Consider the following 21,411-nt stretch of genomic DNA (forward strand, 5'->3'; position numbering starts at 1 on the left):
TAGTTGTGTTGCACTGAGAGCATTCAGATATGCCCATGCAGGATGAGGTATGCTAAGATACATGACTGTTGTGGTTTAGCCCGGCTGGCAGTCAAACACCACACAGCCGTTCGCTCACCCTCCCCCCTCCCTCTCCGGGATGGGGGAGAGAAACGGGAAAGTGAAGCCTGTGAGTTGAGATAAAGACAGTTTATTAAGACAGGGAAAAGAATAACAACAATAATAATAATAATAATAGTATTAATAGTAATAATGTGTACGAAATAAGTGATGCACAATGCAATTGCTCACCACCCGTTGACCGATGCCCAGCCTATCCCCAAGCAGCCGGCCCCCCCTATATATTGTTCAGCATGACGTCAGATGGTATGGAATACCCCTTTGGCCAGTTTGGGTCAGCTGTCGTGGGTCTGTCCCCTCCCAGCTCCTGCTGCATCCCTAGCCTGCTCGCTAGCAGGACAGAGAGAGGCTGAAAAGTCCTTGGCTTGGTGTAAGCACTGCTCTACAACAATTAAAACATCAGCATGTTATCAGCGCTCTTCTCATTCTAATCCAAAACATAGCACCCTGCCAGCTACTAGGAGGAAAATTAACTCTGTCCTAACTGAAACCAGGACAATGACCAATGGGGAGCTAGGATGGCTATGATAGATATCCCTCTCCTTTTCCCAATCCATACAAGGGCACTGAAAATGGTTATAAAAGACTTTTCTGACCCTAGGAATAGTCTGGCCTGCATCAGTGTGGGCCTCTAGCTCCTTGGCAGCTACTGCAAGGTCTGTTAAATTCCACCAAGGACAGAAAGACGACAATAGTTGTGTGTGGCTGGAAGAGCCACATTAATTAGGTAGGAGAACAGTGGATTGAATAACGGTTTGGATCAGTTACCAACTCTCTAATTCACAGATGGACTCTTCTGTGTAATCCATACCTGCAGGGCAGCAGTGATGAAACAGGAGAGAATTCAGGCAAGAGGTCCCCGAGACTGAAAGACTGTGGGATGTTGGTGTTTTTTTATTTTATTTTTGTGTTTGAGGAACAATTTTTCATGTTCTGTTCAAATGTTTTGAGCACTGAAATGTTTTAGAACGTTAGGTCCTGCCTGGCCGTTTGGGTTCCTGTGCATCAAAAACTGATGCACAGAAGTGACACCTGTATTTGTCCTCTGAGTGCACAGCTGCTCCTCATGGTGTGTTGCACCAGTGTGGGGAGAAAGTGGATATGTACTTACTTGTTTAAGTGCTTAGCAGTATAAAGATTGTATTAACAATATGGATATTACTCTGGCAGACTGAGGATATGGAAGATGTAGACATGTTAAGAAGAGAGAACACTTTTCAGATTGACTAGTGATAGATGATCAACATCGATCAAATGTTAGAAATTAATGCCTGATCAGAAGCATGATGACCAGAAGCACAGCCTCAGAAGCAGATGTGCACTTCCCCACAACAGTGTCAGTTATGGCCACTCAATGTTTGCCTTTAACTTACTAAAGAGAAAAGGACAAATCTTGCATCCCTGGAATAGATAGAGTTCCCAAAGGCACATGGGTAGCTGTAGAAATGCTTTCCCTGTGTTGGTGCCATCCCATCTAAACCCATGCCCTTAGATCATTCTTCACACCTAATGAGGAGTTTATTAACTCTCTGCATGAAGCATGGTACAACTTTTCCTATTATTCCTTGTTAAATATGAATTATCAGAGTGGCTGTGAATGGGGCGTTTCAATAGATGGTTAGAGTTTCAGAAGAAACCTGGATTGCCAAAGTCGTGAATGAGCACAGGAAAGGAACATAAGGTTTAAAAAAATTAAAAAAGATCTTCAAGTAAATTAAACAGTAGGGGAAAAGAAGGCTGCAAAAGAGAAGCTGTTTCTTCTTTGTGAGATTTTTTTTTTCAACCAGATTTTCATCATACTTTGAAATAGCCTAGAAGCAGTATGTGGTCAAATCTTGTGTCAGATTCTGTCAAAGTAATGACGCATTAGAGAGTCAGAGTTTCACACTGCACTGTCTGTAAAGTGCAATCTTGCATCTATGCTGCAGTCGTGCACTTTTTTTGTCCCCCAAAAGAGAAAAAAAAGTCTTTCATCTGATTTCTCTCCTTCCTTGGGTAATATTTTTTGATAGATAGTGACACAGTTTTGTGCTTTGGATGTATAGCATCTTTACTGAGTAAATCATGGCAAATTTTTGTCACTGGGATAGCCTAAGGATCCTCTTCAAAAAGAGGTGAGTGTCTGAATGGATGAGAAAAGTGAATCAGTTCATGTATTAGTCACAAAGGTCTAATTCAGCATTGAAAACCCTTGAAGTGTAGGTAGGAAGCATAGGAAGATTCACGCTTTAGTACAGACAGAGCCAGGTCCAGCAACCAAACTCCTGTCTGCAGATGCACAAGAAGACAGTAATGGTCTTAAAAGCAGTTAAAGCAACTCCTTGGGTGCTTAGCAGGTATTCAGTGAGTCAATGAAAATTAAGAGGAAAAATTCTCAGGAAAATAAAGGTTTTTATCCCTAGTCAGGAAAGATTTAGCTATTTCCAAGTAAAATACTGAAGGCTTATCAGGTCAGGAAGAATCACTGAGACAAAAGAGGCAGAAACCACTTGGATCCAGTAGCTAAAACGATAACCTTGCCTGCCAACTGTAAAACAACCAGAGATTCTTGCATGCTTTTTGTTACATGTCAGTCTTTTCTTAGAAAGACTGAAGACAGCTTCTTCCCTGCAGAATGTCTGACATTAAGCTGAAGCACAAAATGGCAGATTCTGATCCAGAGCATCCCGCCAGTTCAGAAAACATTCTGCCCAGAAAAGAGGATCTAGCAGGTTCATCATCAGTGTGTGTGGATGCCACACTGACCTTGCCATTGCACAGTGCTGACATTCTGCGTATGTTCTGTTATGCAAGTGTTTTTACAACTTCTGAGAAGTTGTAAAAGACAGAACTGTGAGAGAACTCTAATTAGAACATTCAAATATTTAAATTCTTGGCATTCTGTGTTTTTATCATTTTAAAAGGTTACATCATTCTTGTAGATAAGCTTGTCACTGAAGACTTCTGAAGTCTCCAAGAAAGGATGACTTATTTCCTGTTTTCTCTGTAATATTGCCTGTAATAATCCGTTGGATATTAAATCCATTCATAATAATATTCATTCAGCACTTTTAAATCTTTCACAGTAAAATTTTGAGAGCAGCTTTGCCTGCAAATGCAATTGATTCCTCAAAAACGCAATGAAAGCAATATAAGGGGCAATTTATCACCTTGAATATCCACCAGAATCCTGTAGGTTTTACTGTCATCTCCAATATACTTTCATGGCTTTCAGCTTTGCCAGAAATGCTTTGGTTTAGCCACAGGTGCATACTATACTGCTGTTTAGCTTCATCTAACCAGAACACAGTTGAGTTGTGAAAAAAAAAAAAAAAAAAAAAAAAAGCCTTTATTTTTTAAGAAAAAGTATAAAGTAGGATATTTTCTCACTGGTATTAAGAACTTTATCTTGAATAAGTTGAGTTTCTAGGACCTCAGATTCTGTTGTCTGAGCTGTGAGGGAAGAGATATTAGGGATTTCCTCACCAGAAGAAACAGAAGAAGCTTGGGTAAGGATGGCTTTTGGGGTGCCTCAGGCTGAATGATGTCACATTCTGTGTCCAAGATGCTCTCTGTATTAATCTCTGTATTAATTTTTATCTTCTTGATTTGCTACTTTCAAACCCATTAAGTGCCTTTCAGTTTGCTATCAAGCATGGTTTAAAAAATAAAATGTCACTCTCAGCAAGAGGTATATGCCTCTTTGAGGGGTAGGTATAATTTTTAACTATCTTAGGTGGCCACTTTTGCTGTTGTCTTATCCCAGTGGTTTCAAACAAAATATTTTTAAAGAACAAAGGAAAGGTTGTTCCTTTTATACGTATTGAGGTCTTCAGAAATGATGGGTTTACCTTCATCACTTCCTGCCCTATTATGCTCTTTGCAATTGTTCCAGTGCTAGAAGTTAGGTTTTAAAAGTAACAGAACTTACTTTCCGATGGGAAAAAGTATTTTGGAAAAGTGGGAGTTGAGTAAATAATAAGTGTTCTGAGAGGAGAAAAGAAAGAATTGGCTCTAAGGAGAATCAAGAAGATTAAAAGATACTTGGTTTCAGACATTGCACTCTAAGGATTAGATCTGTTTTATTTGTTATTATCGGGAAGGTTCTGATTTTATAAAAGTGTCTGATGGAAGCTTGCTGTTCAACAACCAAATTCAGGAGTATGTTAGTAATCTGCTCTTGGGGATGCTAACTAGAAGTTACTTACCTTGTTCTTTTATGGCTCACTTCATCTCACCTGACTAATCTCTTCTTCCTCCTGTTGCCTTAACTCAAAGAGCAACTCTTCAGGAAAAGCCATGGGGCATTTGTAGATGGAAGGGTTTGTACAGTTATGACATCAGTGCGAATGAAATGGCATTGCAGAATATAGCACTTCTTTTATTCTTATCATTTCTAATATAGAGTTGTTTAAACCTAAATACAATTAATGGCTGTTACAGACATCAAGTTATGATCTGTTTAATGACATAAATGTATGTGCTAGGATCTTCAAGTCAGCCTAGCAGTCTGGCTTATGGCCTTTTACATAGGAAACCCTAGGTCAGGTTTTACTTGTAATTTCTCTTCTCCAAAACTTTCTGAACACCTTATTTCCTATCAAATGCCTAAAGCCATGCTAAGGTCTAAGTTTTACCTTGACTTTATTAAATGTGTGATTATCTTAATGTAAACTATTTCTAGTGTTATTTTATACTATGAATAAAATATACTATGTAGTTTTATATTTTATGATATGTGATATACTAAAGGCTGGTGTGAGTTATGGTCAGCTTCAGTGTCTGTCTTAGATTAGCCTGACTGAAGACAGGCAAGGTTTATTCTGTCTTTATTGACTAAATAAAGTTTTATGCCATCACAGCTCTTGATGTGTCCCTGTGTGCTCCGTCCTCTCTCACTGCATTCTGCAGTGCATACACAACATAGCAGGGCAGGGAAAAGTCTGTAGTATCAGTAAGGTATTGGCAGAAGATTCACACAACAATTTAGGGCATCCTATTCTCAAAGACCAGGGCTGAGCGTATTGATTGGTAGTGGTTGTGTTTGGCATCACAGGTAGAGGATGCAGAAAGCAACAAGGGAACCAAAGAAACTATCAGGGGCTTCATCCTGGCAAGGCACAAAGACAACTACAGCAGTTTTTAGTTTGTTTGTTATCAGTTGCAAGTCATTGGCTTATATCTTTGTGACTTGGATGGTATTGCAGCTTTGATAAAAGTTCTTTTATCTGCTCTCTTTTTAGGCTGCTGGATCATAGTCCTGCCATTTTAAACTCCTGTGTTCATAAGCTTTTCCTCAGCCTGAGTAGATTGTATTTTTACAAGGCCTTTTTTTGTGTATTTTAGAGCAGCAATCCTTTTGTTTCATGTTACCAGCTTCCTTGCACTCTTGACTGTTCTTTGGAGCTGGGTCAGGGTCTTGGTCCCTGCAGCAAAGATACCAGTCAAACTTAATTCCCTTCCTTTCCTTGTCTGCCCCAGAGCTAAAAAAGTAAGCTTTATACCTCTACCTTCCCTAAGTATATTTTCAGTTCTCTCTTTCTTATTAAATTCTCATCCAGTTATCACTTGCCTTGATGTTCCCATTGAGAGGATGATTTGTCATCAGGTAACCTTTCTGTCTGACTAAGAGGTGGTTGCTAGTGTTCTATGTTCTTACTAGCTTTGTGCTAAGCAGAAATATTTTTCACAGTCTCTTCTGTGGAGTTCAGGTTCTATATGAGAGCAAAATACAGTGGAAAATATAGCCAGACCTACATTCAAACTGAAGAGTGCAATTTTATGTGAATACCTTGAAAGGCTATGCTGGAACAAATCCATAAGCCCAAGCAAACCTCCAAGTGTGTCACAAATTGTCTTTCGAGAATGACATTATTGTGGTCTGAACTTAACTTTCTTTTGTCTTTTCACAATAATTTATAAGTCATGAATAGGAAGAAAGGAATCAATAATCAAAAAAAAAAGAGGAAAAATAATTGTGTGGTAATATGTACTCACACTTGCTTTCTAATTTCTCTTCGTGCTTGTTGCCGATACATTTTATTCTAGACATTTGAATTATTCCTTCTAGATTTCCTCTAATAGTGGGTTAGTTGCAGTGTATGCTATGTGGCCTTATTTTAGACTTTTAGCTGTACTTCCAGAAAAACACACAGCTCAAAGTGAGGAGAAATGGCCTTAAATAATGCAATGTCATTAGAGGTCTCTTGCCTGCGTTCATTACTGCTGATATTTTTCAGGTTTCTCACATTGTGCTGTAGTGGTAAATGCTCCCTTTGTGCATCTGACCTTTAAAACATTCATTAAATTTAATGAGTTTAAAGTGTAAATGAAAAAAATCTTGTGAAGCACAATCATCAGGACTCTTATTTAATAGGAAAAAAGGAATAGATTCACAAATATTAACAGCTCTATACAGAACCGCTTTGCACTGTTTCTACCTGCTGTGATATTCTATTGATACAGTATGCTCAGGCTCATAAAAGCATAAGGAAAAATAACAGCAGACACTTGAATACTGCTCTACCTGTGTGGTATGAGAGAAACTGCTATTTTTCAGTCTAGCAAGGCATTACTTATATCCACTAGCATCCACAGAGTCTATTACAAGAAGAAAAAATGTATGATCAGAAAATGGAACAAATGAAATATCAGGTTTACTTTTTATTTTATGAAAAGAATTTATCCTCTACTGTCTTAGTTGTGATTACCAGCAGTTCTTCCAAAATATGCCAGTGTGATAAACTATGAAAAAATTACTTGCTTGTCCTCTCTAGAAAATTCTTAGTGTTGCATCAGGGTACCATGACACACCACACATTTTGGCAGTGGAGCAGAAAGTGCTGTGTTACAGTGAGAAATTGCTTCTACTGTTTAACTGTGGAGGAAATCTCCTCTTTCTTGTGCCCATGGGGTCTTTGCAAACTTTGAAATAGTGGCAGATATCATTTTACTCCACACTACTGGATTATTCATTCTGTGTTTAAGGAATATTTTATCCATTTTATTTTGTCTTGACCATTTAGACTAAACTCCTTTGGGACAGGGACTGGTTTGCAGAAAGAAGGATCACGTTCAGCTAATTACAGATTTCCCTACAAGGGAGTGACTACTGCTTATTTCCTTGAGAATCTTGAGAACAACAGATAGGGATTTAAAAACAGACCATGCATGGTAATGAGATATTGTTTACTTATTAAGGAGAGAGGACCAGTCATATTCTTTAAATATTTATTTTTTCATAGCCTTTCAGATCACAAAAAGAGAAGAATATTTTTGAGAAAGATAAATTAGGTTTATGTATGTATTTAGAAGACTAAATACGAAAATGTTGGCATCCTTCTGAGGCTTTCATAAGAAAGTGAAACAAGACAGTAAGAGAGAAGATCTCTCAGAGTAATGTTTTGAGTGACTTATTTAGTATGGGAGAAATCTGAAACAACAGAGAACCTGTGCTATGTCCATACAATCTACCAAGTTTGATTGGAGGTTATAGATAATTATTGGCTTCTCCTAAACTTTTGCAAATGACACCTTGGCCATTTAAAACCCTTTGAGAACTCTAAGGCTCCTGAATGGTATTTGCTTTTGCAAGGTTGTTACATTTAAGTATAGAGGCATTTTTTCATCTGACACCTTGCAAGTCCACCACCTAGATAAATCGGCATAGCTGGTATATCAGCTTTTGGGGCTTTCCAGACACAATGGTATTTGGTTCTTCTTCACATCCCACCAGTTCTGAATCTGACAGTGTAGTATGAGCCAATCCTTTCATATTTGGGGAGGCTTTGACTGGCTTTCATGCTTATAGCTCCAACTTCTCTCTTATATCCTAAATCTATGGTTTTTTTTTTCCTGTTTTTGATCTTGTACTTGGGAAAAAGTTGCTCTGACTTAATCTTACAGGAGATTTATGAAAAGGGTTTCTATATGTATTCAGCAAGGGTTTTGTGAACTGGCTCAATAAAGCTCAAATAGCTTTATAGTAGATATTGTCTATTCCATAATACTGCTCTGAAAATATAGTAGATATTGTCTATTCCATAATACTGCTCTGAAAATAAACTATGGCATTATCCTGGAATTAGCTAGCTTGCCAGATGACTTCAGTCTTGTTTTGAATACATCGATTGACATGTCATTTTGCCCTTAAAATAATAATGGCATTCTGGAAAGAGTCTTTAACTTTAAACACCAAAGAATTGCTCACTTCACCTCATTAGTCTTCAACCTTTCAAATACAATTGCAGAATACATTAAAGATTATTTTGGCACTAGGTCATCATCTAGTTGAAACTATTATTTTCATGGTTGTTCAGTATTTTAATTATTTACTATTTCCTTTGCTTATGTTATTAGCAAATCTGGAACTGAGGAAAATACTATTGACATGGTAAATCAACAAAAGCAGCCAGATTTTTATATCAACTCATACCTTTTTCAGTTGCCCTCAGTCTGAGAATGGGTAGCATAATAAAAAAAATCAAAAAGCTTTTTCATGAGGTTTTAGTGAGTGAAGCAGCAGACAGGAGACATTACGATGCCCTGATTTTAGTGAGGAGGTAGTCTCTTTACTTTCCAGGACCTAGTGAGTTCTGTCAGCCCTGGTTTGCCCTTTCCGTTTTCCTAGGAGTGGTGTTAAAATATGATGTTCCCTCTCTTTGAGCTGCCCCCATACTATTGTGTTCTCACATGAAGTGCTGCAACTTATTCTCTATATAAGTCTTTTCTGAGGAGTCCCAACAATTTTGTTAGCTTTATAAATATCAAATGGCTTTTGGTTCCTGCATAACTGTTTTACCTTACACCTTTCCCTCTTTTCTCTTCATCCCCTCAACCCACGTGTTTAATGTCAACTTCTTTTCACTTAACACAAGATATTCTTGATATACCGTAGATAACATCATTATCGTCCTTGTATTAGTGTAAAAAGACAAAAACTTTGGAAGTATGAAACAGCATCGCATGCATTTACCATGCATCCATTCTCTTCTGCATCTACTGCTGTTCTCCTTAGTATGGCTATTTTTTAAGTAACTAATAACTTTAAATCCCTCAGTTATTCTCAGTTCTCTCTCTTCCATCCCTTTAATGAGACAGTTTCGTTTTATAATATAAGCAACTAGAAAAATAGATAGTGGCTGAAATTAATTTTTATTCCTCTGTGTTGGAATAATTTCCTTTGGGATACAGTAGCCAAAATGCGCTCACAGCTTGCACTGGTGGAAAAATTGAATTTTTTGCTGACATTCATGTTGCTTACTAATGGCAATAGAGTTACTCCTGGCTGACGCTTGAGTAGAAGGAAGCAGCCTTGCCAGAATACATTTGTTTAAAAATAAAAATCTTTCAGCTCTTTCTTATTTCATATTCTCTTCCTATTTCATTATTTTGTTATGTTTAATTGCCTGACTCACTTATCTGAACAATTCTATTAGTCTGATCAGGGCACTTTGAGTTTTCCTCTTCCCCCCTTCTATTTACTGTTCTTCCTCTCTGGCCTACCATTATTTTAGTCATTAAATTTTTTGTTTCCTTTCTTCAAATCACCCAGAACAGGTGATCAATACTTGATCCCAACATGCTCCTGCAATCAAATCAACCTTGGTGGCACTGAGTCCAGTCCCACTTATCCACACAATGAGATTCTGGAACTAGTTTTTGCCCTGCCAGACAAAAACTGTATTGCCTGATGATCTTCCTTTCAATGAAGCAAGCCAATGGCAGAGTAGCCATGGATGTCAAAGGAGTGGCTTTCATTAATTTTGTGGTGATGATCTTGAGGAAATGCTCCTCAAGAAGTTGCATGGTTCTTCTGCTACCTCTGAATATTGATTCTGTGACAGGACCATCATAGAGAATGGTGATCCATGTTGCCAGCTCTGTCATCACCAATACAGTTTACTGGATGGGTGCCAGTCCTAAACGCAGGCTTTATTAGAAAATTTTCACTTATATCAGCCAGGTGCTCTTGTGCCCAAGAGGCAGGCCTTTCCCTTGACCTGCTATTATATATCCAGGAAACTATGCCTGTGGTACACTAAATGGTTAGGAAATCCCCACTGTACTTCAGTTATACAATAACCAGCTGGCAGGGACTTGTGCTCAATTTTTCTATACAGTAGTGACATGATTATAACTATCCAGTTCAGGATTTATTTAATCACTGATGTAATTTCTTTTAAGAGAATGGCATATGTTTTATTTGGAAAACCCTGAACAATATGAAATTATATTTTCCTTAGCCAGATGATTGTTAGTGACAGACTGGCAGGAACAGCGCTGTATTCTGTGGTTTAGTACTGCTCTGATGAAATAAATGGGAGGACGTTGATTTTTGCTAGCTGAAGATTGATCCCACTACTTCTGCTGTATGGCAGGAGTAGAGGCGAAGTTCTGTGGCTGCCAGGGCTTAAGCTGAGTTGCTTCATAACTGCATCTGCCCCTAGGGTAAGCACTGCTGCAGTGGCTTAGCAGCACTGGTAAACTGGGTCCCCCAGAGCTAATCTGGTGACCTACTGCTGAACTTTCCAGAAGGAACTGTGCCCCTTTGCAAGCAAACATGGGTTTGGAGAAATGAAGAGACTTGCTCTTATGTGAAACCTGGCATACTGGATGCCTCACAGCAGATCATCCTCTCCTATTCTACCATCTCTCCTATTTCAGGGCCTAGTGTTTAGGTCTCCCCACATCAGGACTCTGACAGGCTATCACAAAATCCTGCGGGCTACTCCCTCATTTCTTGAAAATACCTTTATGCACTAAGCTTTCTGAGTTGAGTAATGTTACTTCAGACATTAAGGAAACCAGGGTATTTGTTAATACTTGGGGAAAAAGGGTGCTCAGTAAAAGTATGCGGTCAGAAAACTCTCAAAACAGCAGTGTGGCATAGCCCTGAGGGTTCTGTCCAACTTGTCCCACTTCTGGTTAGATGTCTCCTTGTGCAGGTGCACAGAGAGCGCAGTGGTGTCATGGGGGGCAAAGGCAAATGAAGACAGGGCTCAGGGGATGTGGGAGACTCACAGGGAAGCGCAGGCCAGCAGGAAGAGGAGTGAGACATGTCTGCAAGAAGGGCCTATTGTAGCTGTTTGGATCAGTGAGCAAATCTGGATATTCCCTTTTAGAAAGGCAAGAACAACCACAAATCCCTGTGGCCAGGCAGGACCTACACAGGAATTATACCTGTCTTTAGTCTCTTGGCTCAGAAGTGGCCACCAGAGACAGGTAGATGGTAGCCACTATGGTCTTCATGAAGACTGCTTTGTGCCTCACCTTGGCAGTGATCAGAACCCAGACTATCTTTGTCTTTTCAGGAAACGTTTCACAGTCAAATCCCCTCAGCTAAGGAGATCTCAACACCTGGGCTTTGCAAGCAGCAATGTCTCAAAGAAGCACTGCTGCTAAAGAGCAGTTTGTGAAAAAAGGTAATGTCAAGTGTTGTCACTGGATTTGTATCCACTGAGACATTTGGTAAAGAGACAAGTGTTGACTAGACAAAAAGTGGTGTGTAGGGAGGTCAAGGGTGTGATCATGCACAGCACTTTCTGCAATACCCCCAAGCTCCTTCCTAAAAAACAGGGACAAGGGCCTGTTTCACCCTATTTAGTTTTTTAAAGGTGCATATTGTCTGTCCTTATTTCAAGCAATCTATGTCATTCAGTGAAGCCTAAGCTGCAATTTGCACTGCCACTGTCCTAAACCAGGAACGAGAACAGAATGGTGTGGGAGCTGAGGCCAAAATACTGCAAAATCCAGACAGCTTTGTATATTTTCCTTCTCTCTTCCTGAAGTATGCATCAAGTTAAATTCACTCAAAAGTTGACAGACTTGTCCTAGATCAAAAGTTATGAAATAGAACTATATGCTTTCAAATGCACGCAACAGCATTGATTTGCAGCTCCTCATACAAAATCATTTTTATTTGACTTTCTGTATTCTGTGTCTGTCCTAGGCAGAAGTACAAATATTCTATTAGGCTTGTTTTCTCCTCTTTGAGCCATGTCTACAATCAAAAAAGGAAGCAAGCAACCGCAGCAAAAGCAACAACATATGATTCAGATTTCTCCAAAGTTATTGCCTAAAAACTAAACGTAGAATTACATTTCAACATGATTTCAGCAGTTTTATGAATAACATTCACTGTTAACCTCCATAATTAGGGTATAGTTTCAGCCTAGTGTAAACTCCCAAAATAAGAGAATCCTGTCCCTGAGAGTTTTCAGGTCATCGACAGAATGAGAAAAAGCTCTGCAAGAGGAAAAGCAAAAGCTGCAATAAGAAAGGGGAGAAACTCTCTCTTCCATGGACTTTGTTGATTAATATATAGCAGACACTGCAGGTAGAACAAGTCTTCAAGCAAAATATGAAAATGATAAAAGGGAACTTATTTTGTGAATCCAGATAAGAAAGGTTGCCAAGAGGTCTGTGGGATGAAGAGAGAGAGATGAAAGAGAACAAAACGAACACAGCATTGATACTGATTTGGGGTTTGTTCTTCAGTCTTACCTCTACTTTATTTTTTTATGAGGATATAAATAATCTGCCATGAAACTTAACATGATTCCTGCAAAACAGTGCCTTAAAGCTTGTTCTAGCCCCCTCCCCCCTTAGTCATTAAAAGTGTATGAAAAATGCAAATCACTGAACTCAAAAACTTACAACCTCAGTAACTGAGGTAACGTGTTTTTGTTTGTAAGAATAGCATAGCATTCTGCAGCATAAACCTTCAATTAATCCTCTGGTGCAGCCTACAATGATAGACTGGTTGGCATTATCAGGTTCTGCTTTAGCTGTACCGTATACACAATAAGTTAAAAGTGCTTCAGGCAGTTAAAATGACATGTTTGAAATTTTGTGTTGTTTTTTTATTTTTCATTCAATCATGCTAACAGGGGAAAGAGGGGAGGGGGAGAGAAGATGAGAGGAAACCCACACAGGTTTTAAAACAGATTTTTGAAAGGCAATGTACTTTATTTACGGATTTTACTGTGGCTTTTGCACTGTGTACGCATCTAATCCCTTCAGTCCTGCTGCTGTATGTGGGTGTAGGTAGAGATCTTTACCTAAGGCAAGCAAAATGGTTGTTGGTGGGAGTTGTGCAGTGCTGGAGCTTCTCTAGGTTCAGATTATGCATAAAGGCTTAGTTCTGTCTGGCCAAGTTTTGATGCTTACCCTAGATTTGTGTTTGGTGCAGAGGGTGTGTATGTACTGTGGGTCAGGGAGAAGCCAGGCTGAATCCCTGTTTGCTCAGGCAAGACCTGGACATGTATCACCCTTTCTTCCCCTATATCATGGTATAGTGATGATACTACTGTGGGAAATCCATATAAGCCACCAAAGAGGGCGCTTCTGGATAGTCGGGATAACGGGGCATGCTGTGCTCAGTGTTTGCCTTTGGGATGCAACCATACCTGACACAGGTTTTGTTGATAATCCCCATAGGTGTCTGCAGAACTTAACCATATGCTGGGCAAATGTATGTCTTTGGACTATGAAAAGGAGCTTGGACCAAATATATTACTAAAGTAGGCTGCTCAAGCGAACATCTAATGTTAGCTGGGAAAAAAAATGTTGAAAATCTGTCTTTTGAAAACGAATACGTATATGGAGAATGATTCACATCATGTCTTTCGTAGTGCTTAATCCTAGTGGGCAGCCTGGAACTGAATCCTGCTAACATCGAATGCATGTTTGACATAAGAAAGTTGCACTCAATGTGTCTCAGGCATGATGGGGATATTTCTTGGTCCTGTTTTTACTACTCACATAACAAACAGAAGCGTGTTTCTTCAGTTTTTGTATGTCCTATATTTTCTCAGCCAGGATTTCCTTTCCCACCTTTTTCAACAGCTTTTATCGTTCTGTATTATTTTCTATCTTTAGACTCTTCCTACTCTTATTCACTAGATATACAGGTACATATGCATTTTCTGTGTGCTGCAATGGAAAGTACTGCTTTGCCTTAACAGGGATGTTTGCATACAAGAGGACAAGAGTCCTTCAAAAAGTTTATTTTATTCTTTAAAAAAACAAACAACAAAAAACCCCGAAGGCCCTGAAGAATGTGTACTAGGTGTTTTTCATTCAACCACTTTAGAACAGTGGTACTGAAATGTCCCAGAGGGATGGCTTCAGAGAGACAAGTCTTCAGTGTTAATAATGCAACGATGGCAGTTCCTATGGCACTTTGGGCACGTTATTACTACTATGTTGTGTTTTGGAGCATGACAAGAGAAAGAGAATGCTTGCAGCTTTCTAGTATTGTCAGAGGGTAGTGGTTATGGTTTCTGCAATGTGGGCTTCTCAAGCTATTCTGTGAATGATAGAATGATGTCAACTCGCGGGAAGTGCTGGCATTACCTTAGAGAAAATGAACTAACAGAGCTGCAACCATCTTCCTCGAAGCATTATTTTTAACAAACAACGTTCATCCCTTGGATAGCTCTTCCATTGCCGGAACACAAGCAGGTGTTGAAATGCTGAGACATGTTATGTTTTCAGGCATCTGTGAAGATAAATTTGTTGCAAGCCTTGGTTTTTGAGGCAAGTGCCCCCAGGTCAGGAGATGAAATATTAGTCCTCTGGTTTGTTGGATGTTCTCTGTGCAGCTAATACAGATTTTAAAATAAAATTGCTAAAGTGTCTTCTACTGAAAAACAAACTTGCATAAAAATCATTTCTAGATTAAATCTCAGATTTCATTTCTGTTTTTTTGTTTGTTTGTTTGTTTCCCCAGACTGCAATATGGTCTGAGGCATTTCATTTATATTTAGTATTTCTGTAAAGGATAAACCCTACTGTTGTGTGTGATTTCAGGAAGGTTTTATTTTCTTTCAGCATTTTTGTTTCTCTATTAAGCTGGGCTAATCAAAGGTATGGATTTAGTGCTCTTTTTCTCCCCGTGGAGCAGAGAGAACAGTACATCCACCTACCACCTGCAATTGTGATTACAGCCGCACATATACCCCTTTCTCGTTTCTCTCATAAGTAATAATTCTTTTCTTCCAACCTTTTTCTTGTCTCCTCAGACTATTAACACTATGGGGCAACAATATCTCTTTGCTTTGTGCTTTTACTGCACCTAGAATAATGGGATACTGATATGTCTTTTAGTTTCTGGAAAAAACTGAACCACAGTGAACTGTGTATTGCAAGAAAAGGATATGTTTCCAGCTAGCAGGAAAACTACCCGATAGACATTATTTTGTCCATTCAAGCAATGGAAAAAAAAAATTGTTCACTTGTTCAAAAGGCTCTCTTTCTGTTATATTACTTTATTTCTTTTTTTCCTATTATGAGTTGTCAAAGTGCTGCCTGAAGCAGCATCTAGCTTTCTAATATAATGACCATGTCATTAAAGGTCTATTTCTATGCCCCTGGCTATGTTCTCATTCTCTTATTTCCATTCACTTTTTATCCCCCTCCTGTTCCTTTCGCTGTGTGAGTGGTACTGACAGAGCTACCAAGACACTCCTGTCCCTGATAACCTAACTAGCACGATAACCATCAGGGAGCTCATTAAATGGCTAGCTGTCAAGTCCCCTTGTGCCATCTGTGTTTGGTGCTGTGGCATATACAGATTGTTTTAATTTAAATAATCTTTGTTCTCTGAAAAATATTGTCAAATAACAGGCACAGTCCTTCCAGGTTTCTCCTCCAAGGGTTTCATTCATGAATCCTACCATTAGCAGGCAGAAAGGGCTGACAAGTGTTAATCTGGGATAGCTCATGTATCCATGGTCCTTGGCAAGCTGGAAAGAGCCTATCCTTTCAATGTTTGATCTCCTCTGTCCCACTGGTATGAGAAAGTGTGAAAATGTTAATGAGAGCTTTTTGTCATCACCACCACCCACCTGGTTAGAGGGAGAAGGGGGAAGCAGTGGTGGGGTGGGAGCCTCTGTCCCTACATGCTCCTTCATGCCACCCTGGCTATATGGCAGGACCAGGACAGTGAGATAGTGGGAGAGCTGATCTGGCAATTGTCTCCCTCATATATGTGCTCTCAACCTTTCAATATGACAAGTGGATGTCTCTATTGATAAATTACGTTTGCTCTACATCTAAGGTATCCCTATAGCATTGCCAGCAGTGAAGGGAGGCATTCACTGCTGAATGGGCATTATCAACCTCATACCATATGTAGTCTTTTAAGTTTTAGCAGAAAATGAGCTATTTTGGAGAGGAAAAAAAAAAATAAACCTGTGGGGGTGGAGGGAGTGGGTGGGTCTACTATTTATTCGGGCAGGGATAGATGAAAGCTGTAGGAAGAGGATCAGTGAAGTCTGGTGTCTAATGACATTAGGTTCCTTTGAAAAGAGCTTAGGTGTGCAGTCTCACAGGTCTTTGAATTTTACAGGAAATACTTGCTGTGGTGTCAGCCACATCCTTCAATATTGTTGTTTATTATTTTTTCTACTTGCTCAATCTCTGTATGTAGTTTTATGTATTTTTAGGTCAACATTTGCATATTTAACCCAAGATGACTGAAGATGAGATGTAGTGAAGCAGGACTGGTACTGTTGGGTATGTTTACTATTTTTGCTTGCAGAAAAGGAAGAAAGCACAATATTTAAAAATATCTAGAGGTCTTGAATGTTGCTTTTGCAGGAATCATTGAATGCTGCAGATGAAGTCTTTGATCTCTGAGAGGCTCCTTCAACTAAACTTTAATGAATGTGTTACCTAACTGTCCTTTCAGGAAGGCCATGATTATTACTTTGTTGTGTAACATTTCTCAAACTGAAATGATGCAATTCTTCACCAGAAATGTTTGTTCTGTTAGGCTTCTGGCTCTGATCTACAATGAAGTATCATCTTCTGTGCTGCAGGAATAAAAACAAATAGTGTGTTAACTGTTGTTTCTGGATGATCGGTGTATATAGATGGGCTTCCTATTAGATGTGTTAGCGTGTGGATCAGAGAAAGTGTCAGTTCACCATTTGACCTGGCTGAATTGCTGAATTTCCAGTCTGTGGGAAGTGCAAGCAGACAAGCAAAACCTGTGGAAATGCTCAAACACAAACTGTCCAATGAAATATTTTTCCTGGCAGTTTCTGGGTGGAAAGAGATGAGTATCAGCAGAAGGTTTGTGGTGCTTGCCCTCAGCAGATGCACAGGAGACTTGTGAAGCTCTCCTAAAGCAAACATTGCTTCCAGTCAGGCTTTCAGGGCTTCCAGACAAGGAAGTCCCAGAGCAATGTAGAGCTGCCACAGAGCCTGGAGCAATCCATGAAATACACAGTCGCAGTGGTTCCTGCACCAAGCCTTGAGCAAGAACCTAAGTGAGATAACAGGGAGCAAGGAAACCTGCCCATGACTGTCAAAATGCATCAAAACTGAATGGTTCTCTTGAAAGATTTGGGTTTTGGGAAATCAGCGTACAAATAAACATACAAAAGTGTGCTTCATGAATCAATTTCTGGTTAGTCCTATTCATAATCGTAGGCCTTAACTCTTGACACTGCCTTTCTAGAGATGAAAGTCTCTGTAACTGCTCTTCCCAGTCTGCTAGCTTCACTTTTGGATGATGCTCAGCATGCCTATGACAGAACAGATTTTCTCACAAAAAAAAAAGAAACTTTTTTTATTTAAAGTTTTCCACTGATGATTTAGTATGTTGCATTTAGTGCTTTCCAAAATTCTTTAAATATATGTTTTAAAACATCTTCAACTTCAAGGCAAACCAGGGAGCACAAGAGTTGTGTTACATATGAGATTTATGCTTCAGTTTGCCGCCAGCCAGACGGATTGGTGACTTACAGGTGAGGGAGATTAGAAGAGAAGCAATGAATCACAGGGCAGCCCCCATTAGAAATGCCTCCAAAAGCTCAAATAAATAGTTTTCTTAACAACCATCTATTCAGGGCCTCAGCCTGCAGCTCCCACTCTGCTCACTTTACTTCATCTTACTTGCTCATGAGGAACAAAGCACTTGGCTTAGCAGATTTGTCAGCAGCACTGCACCTCCATTTTCTTCCAAATAGCAATAAATCCTAAAAGAGAGCAACAAAATGTTCTCACACATCATATGGCAAATGATGGCCCAAAGTTAGGGTGTGATATTTACTCACCAGAAGGGAAACATGTATGTGTGCACATCCATGCAGAGAGAAGAAGAAATGGTTATATTATTTGTCTTTCCCCAGTAATTAAATATTAAACCCTCTGATCCTGATTTGGTACCTGTCTATCTGGTCCATCCCCAGCAAAGACTTCACTAGTGGCAGGACCACACACTGGGGTGTGAATCTAATGCTTGACTGATTATTTAATATTGCAATCAACAGAAAAGGAAGATTTCATGCTAAAAACTGCATTTGGATTACAATCCTGATTTTTAAAAAGAGCTGCCTCAGTCACAGCCATGAGATCTTGTGTGTTACCCATCTGGGAAGCCTCAGTCTATCTTCTTATATCTTCAGTACATACGTGGTGCCTTTGTGCGTGTTGCTGAGGTCATGGTGTGGGACCAGCAGCCTGGCTTTGGTGCATCTGCCTTAGGGGCAGCACCGTGGGAGAGGAGCAGAGCTCCTCTCCTCTGCCTCCCACCACAGGCTCCTCATGCAGGGAAGCCATGTGGTCTGATGGCTCACTTTAATGTCAAGGAGATGGCAACAAGATAATTCCTTTTAAGAAAAAAAGAAAAAGAAAAGCCTCTCCATATGCTTTTTTCTATAGGAAATACCAAGGGAAACTCCTAAGATTTTAAGGAATTAAATTGCCCATAGGCAGCTACCTGAGGGTTACTCTGTCCAGGTCTGAGACACCAATTAAGCGGCAGTGTATGCAAAGTCTTTCTGGCAGTTTTCAGAAGAGCTGGAAGCTCTGTGCTTTTTCTTGGTTACTCTCCCTTGTTGCTGACTTTGCTTAATCCAACCTGGTTCCTTAGTTGCCAGTACTTATTCTTTCTGCCTTGCTAGCACTAATGGCATCTGTTCCTAATTTACTTGCATGAACCCACTTTTGCTCTTCCCACTCTTTTCCTGGAACCTGTCCTGTTCTGATGCCTTTTTTGATGACTGTGATCTTGAACCCTGTTCCCATCCATTTTATCCTTTGGACTGATGCCTTTGTGAATTCTTTAGCTCCTCATCTTGGACTGCGTTGATCGTGGCCTCTGTCACTTACTTCCACCTTATAGCTAGTGCAGCTTGTAGGTTGCACTGGCTGACTATAAGCTTTATTGCCTTGTCCCAGTGAAAACTGAAATAATCCTTCCGTAGTTGTTCTATAATTAGGGTTTCCTGTGTCTTCCTCTTTCATAGCAACTACCAGTTACTGGTAATAAGGTGTGGATAGAGCACAGTGCTTTGATCAGTTATAGCAAACACCTTCATTCTTGTTTTGCATGGCTATTAATTGCTGTAATACTTGAAGTCAGATAGAAATAATGAAGTCATAGCTAATAAACTCGCAATATTATTTAACTAAAAGTCCCTTGTATATTAAAAAAAAAGTTATCCCACTGAAGATGAAACTAACCCAAGAGTTAGTTCCAACAGTGAATATGAATAGACATGGTAGAAGTTTGAAATACAGCATGTAACTGTCTATATTCATTACTTTTTCTTGATTTTGCACTTCGCGTACCAGATGATTCATAGCTTTGTACTCCATTGTATAAAATAAGTATTTATTGTACTGGAAACACTGCCTCTGAAAGTGCCTGACAGTCGGTTTCTCTGCTGTGTTGTTCTTCCTTTAAAAATGATGACAAACTTCTGCAAGGGGTTTCTGTGAGTTTTGTTGGCACACACCTTGTTTTGAATTCAGATTTTTATATCATTGTCATGGGATCAAATCCTGCTGCCCTTATTCAGCCAAAACTGTCATGGATTTCAGCAAAAGCATCGCCTAAGTGGGATGTGTAGATCAGGAAGGAAGGTCTAGCATTTTGCCCGTAGAATATTTAAGAAATCCTAGACATCTAACTGTGTTGTTTATTACTTTCTGTTCATAACATCTGTGGAGAGGATTTTGAAAAATATTGGCATTGCCCTGGGTATATAGGAACACTGGAGTGGAAATATGTGCTGTGTCAAGGGGCCCAGCCTCTTACTTCACTGACAGCCATAAAACAGACATACCCTATGGTGACCTTCTAGGCAACAGAAGCTACAAACAACTCTACAATATCATATCATATAATCTTAAGACCTTCATACAGGGAAAAAAAAAGGCCTCAAAATCGATAATAGGCCATAAGAAGAGCATAGGCAAGGTCAAGTGCAGCAGCTGCTGAAACTTTGCTCCAAGTTTGTCAGTTCTATTGCTTGCTGCAGTGGGAGTAGTTAGGTCATGCAAAATGCTTCTGTACTCTGCACCCTGAATGGTTTTATCGTGCTTGTTTGAATACTAACTCACCTTGTCATTTAACACCATTCTTGAGGGACAAAGCTGTATCTTCAGACCAAAGTTGCAGATCTTCAGCTGCTTCTACCCTATTGTGTTTTTACTAAATTTTAGGGCAATATCCAAGTTACTGGCAAAATTGGCAATGTCAATGATCTCTACAGCTGTTGTTTTCCTGTAAATATTTTAGAATGCTATGATTGCAGTTGTTTAATAAAATTGGGTTGCAGATATTAGAGGTTTACAAATTCCTTCACAATAGAAACTTTAGCCAGCTCAAGGTTACAGTTCATGTCTCATTTATTTCTTGCCAGCATGCTCAGAAGGGTATCTGAGGTACCAGCTGAATTGCTATAGGCAACCAGAATTCTGAAATAACAGCAACAAAAAGATAAAAAGTTGCATGTTTAATAAGCTGGTAGCTGTGTTAATCAGCTCTGCCATTTTCTCAGTTTTGGGGTTATTTTTTCAGTTTAGGTTTTTAACTTTACGAGAACTTCAGATAAAGTGTGGAGACTAGTTGGACAGCTGAAACATTTCAGTTTATTTTCAACAATATTGTTCTAGTCAAATTGTCAGGATAATCCAGATCCCTTAGTGTGTTACTGGGGAGAAACATAGCTCTCAGAAAAAAATATTCCCTGGTCTAGAAAACAGACAAAACTGATTGTGCTCAAAAGAGAAATAGAGGCTCTGCTAACTCATTCTTTCCAAGTGAACAGTGTGAGTGAGAAAACTCACATTTTCTGGCATTGCTGAAGAATGATTTGGTCTTTAAAGCATATTATGGTGGTGATAATCCAGCATGAAGCTGCTTCTGTTTCAAAACCATTGCAATTTTCCTATCTAATGTGTGAACAGATTACTTATGAGGCACTCCTGTGAAATGCATTTGTTTGACAGCAGGCTAGACTGCAGTGCATTAAAAGGTGCAAATAAATGAATCCTTAATAAGCAATAAAC

At 39.3% G+C, this 21,411-nt stretch overlaps 1 protein-coding gene across 2 annotated transcripts in view; it reads left to right on the forward strand.

Moving 5' to 3' along the window:
• The window catches only part of LRRC3B (leucine rich repeat containing 3B), a 173,679-nt gene that overhangs the window by 65,337 nt on the left and 86,931 nt on the right, over positions 1-21,411 (forward strand). The gene's annotated exons all lie outside the window — the stretch shown is intronic.

This window comes from Cygnus olor, chromosome 2, assembly GCF_009769625.2.
Source record: "Cygnus olor isolate bCygOlo1 chromosome 2, bCygOlo1.pri.v2, whole genome shotgun sequence".
Lineage (NCBI taxonomy): Eukaryota > Metazoa > Chordata > Aves > Anseriformes > Anatidae > Cygnus > Cygnus olor.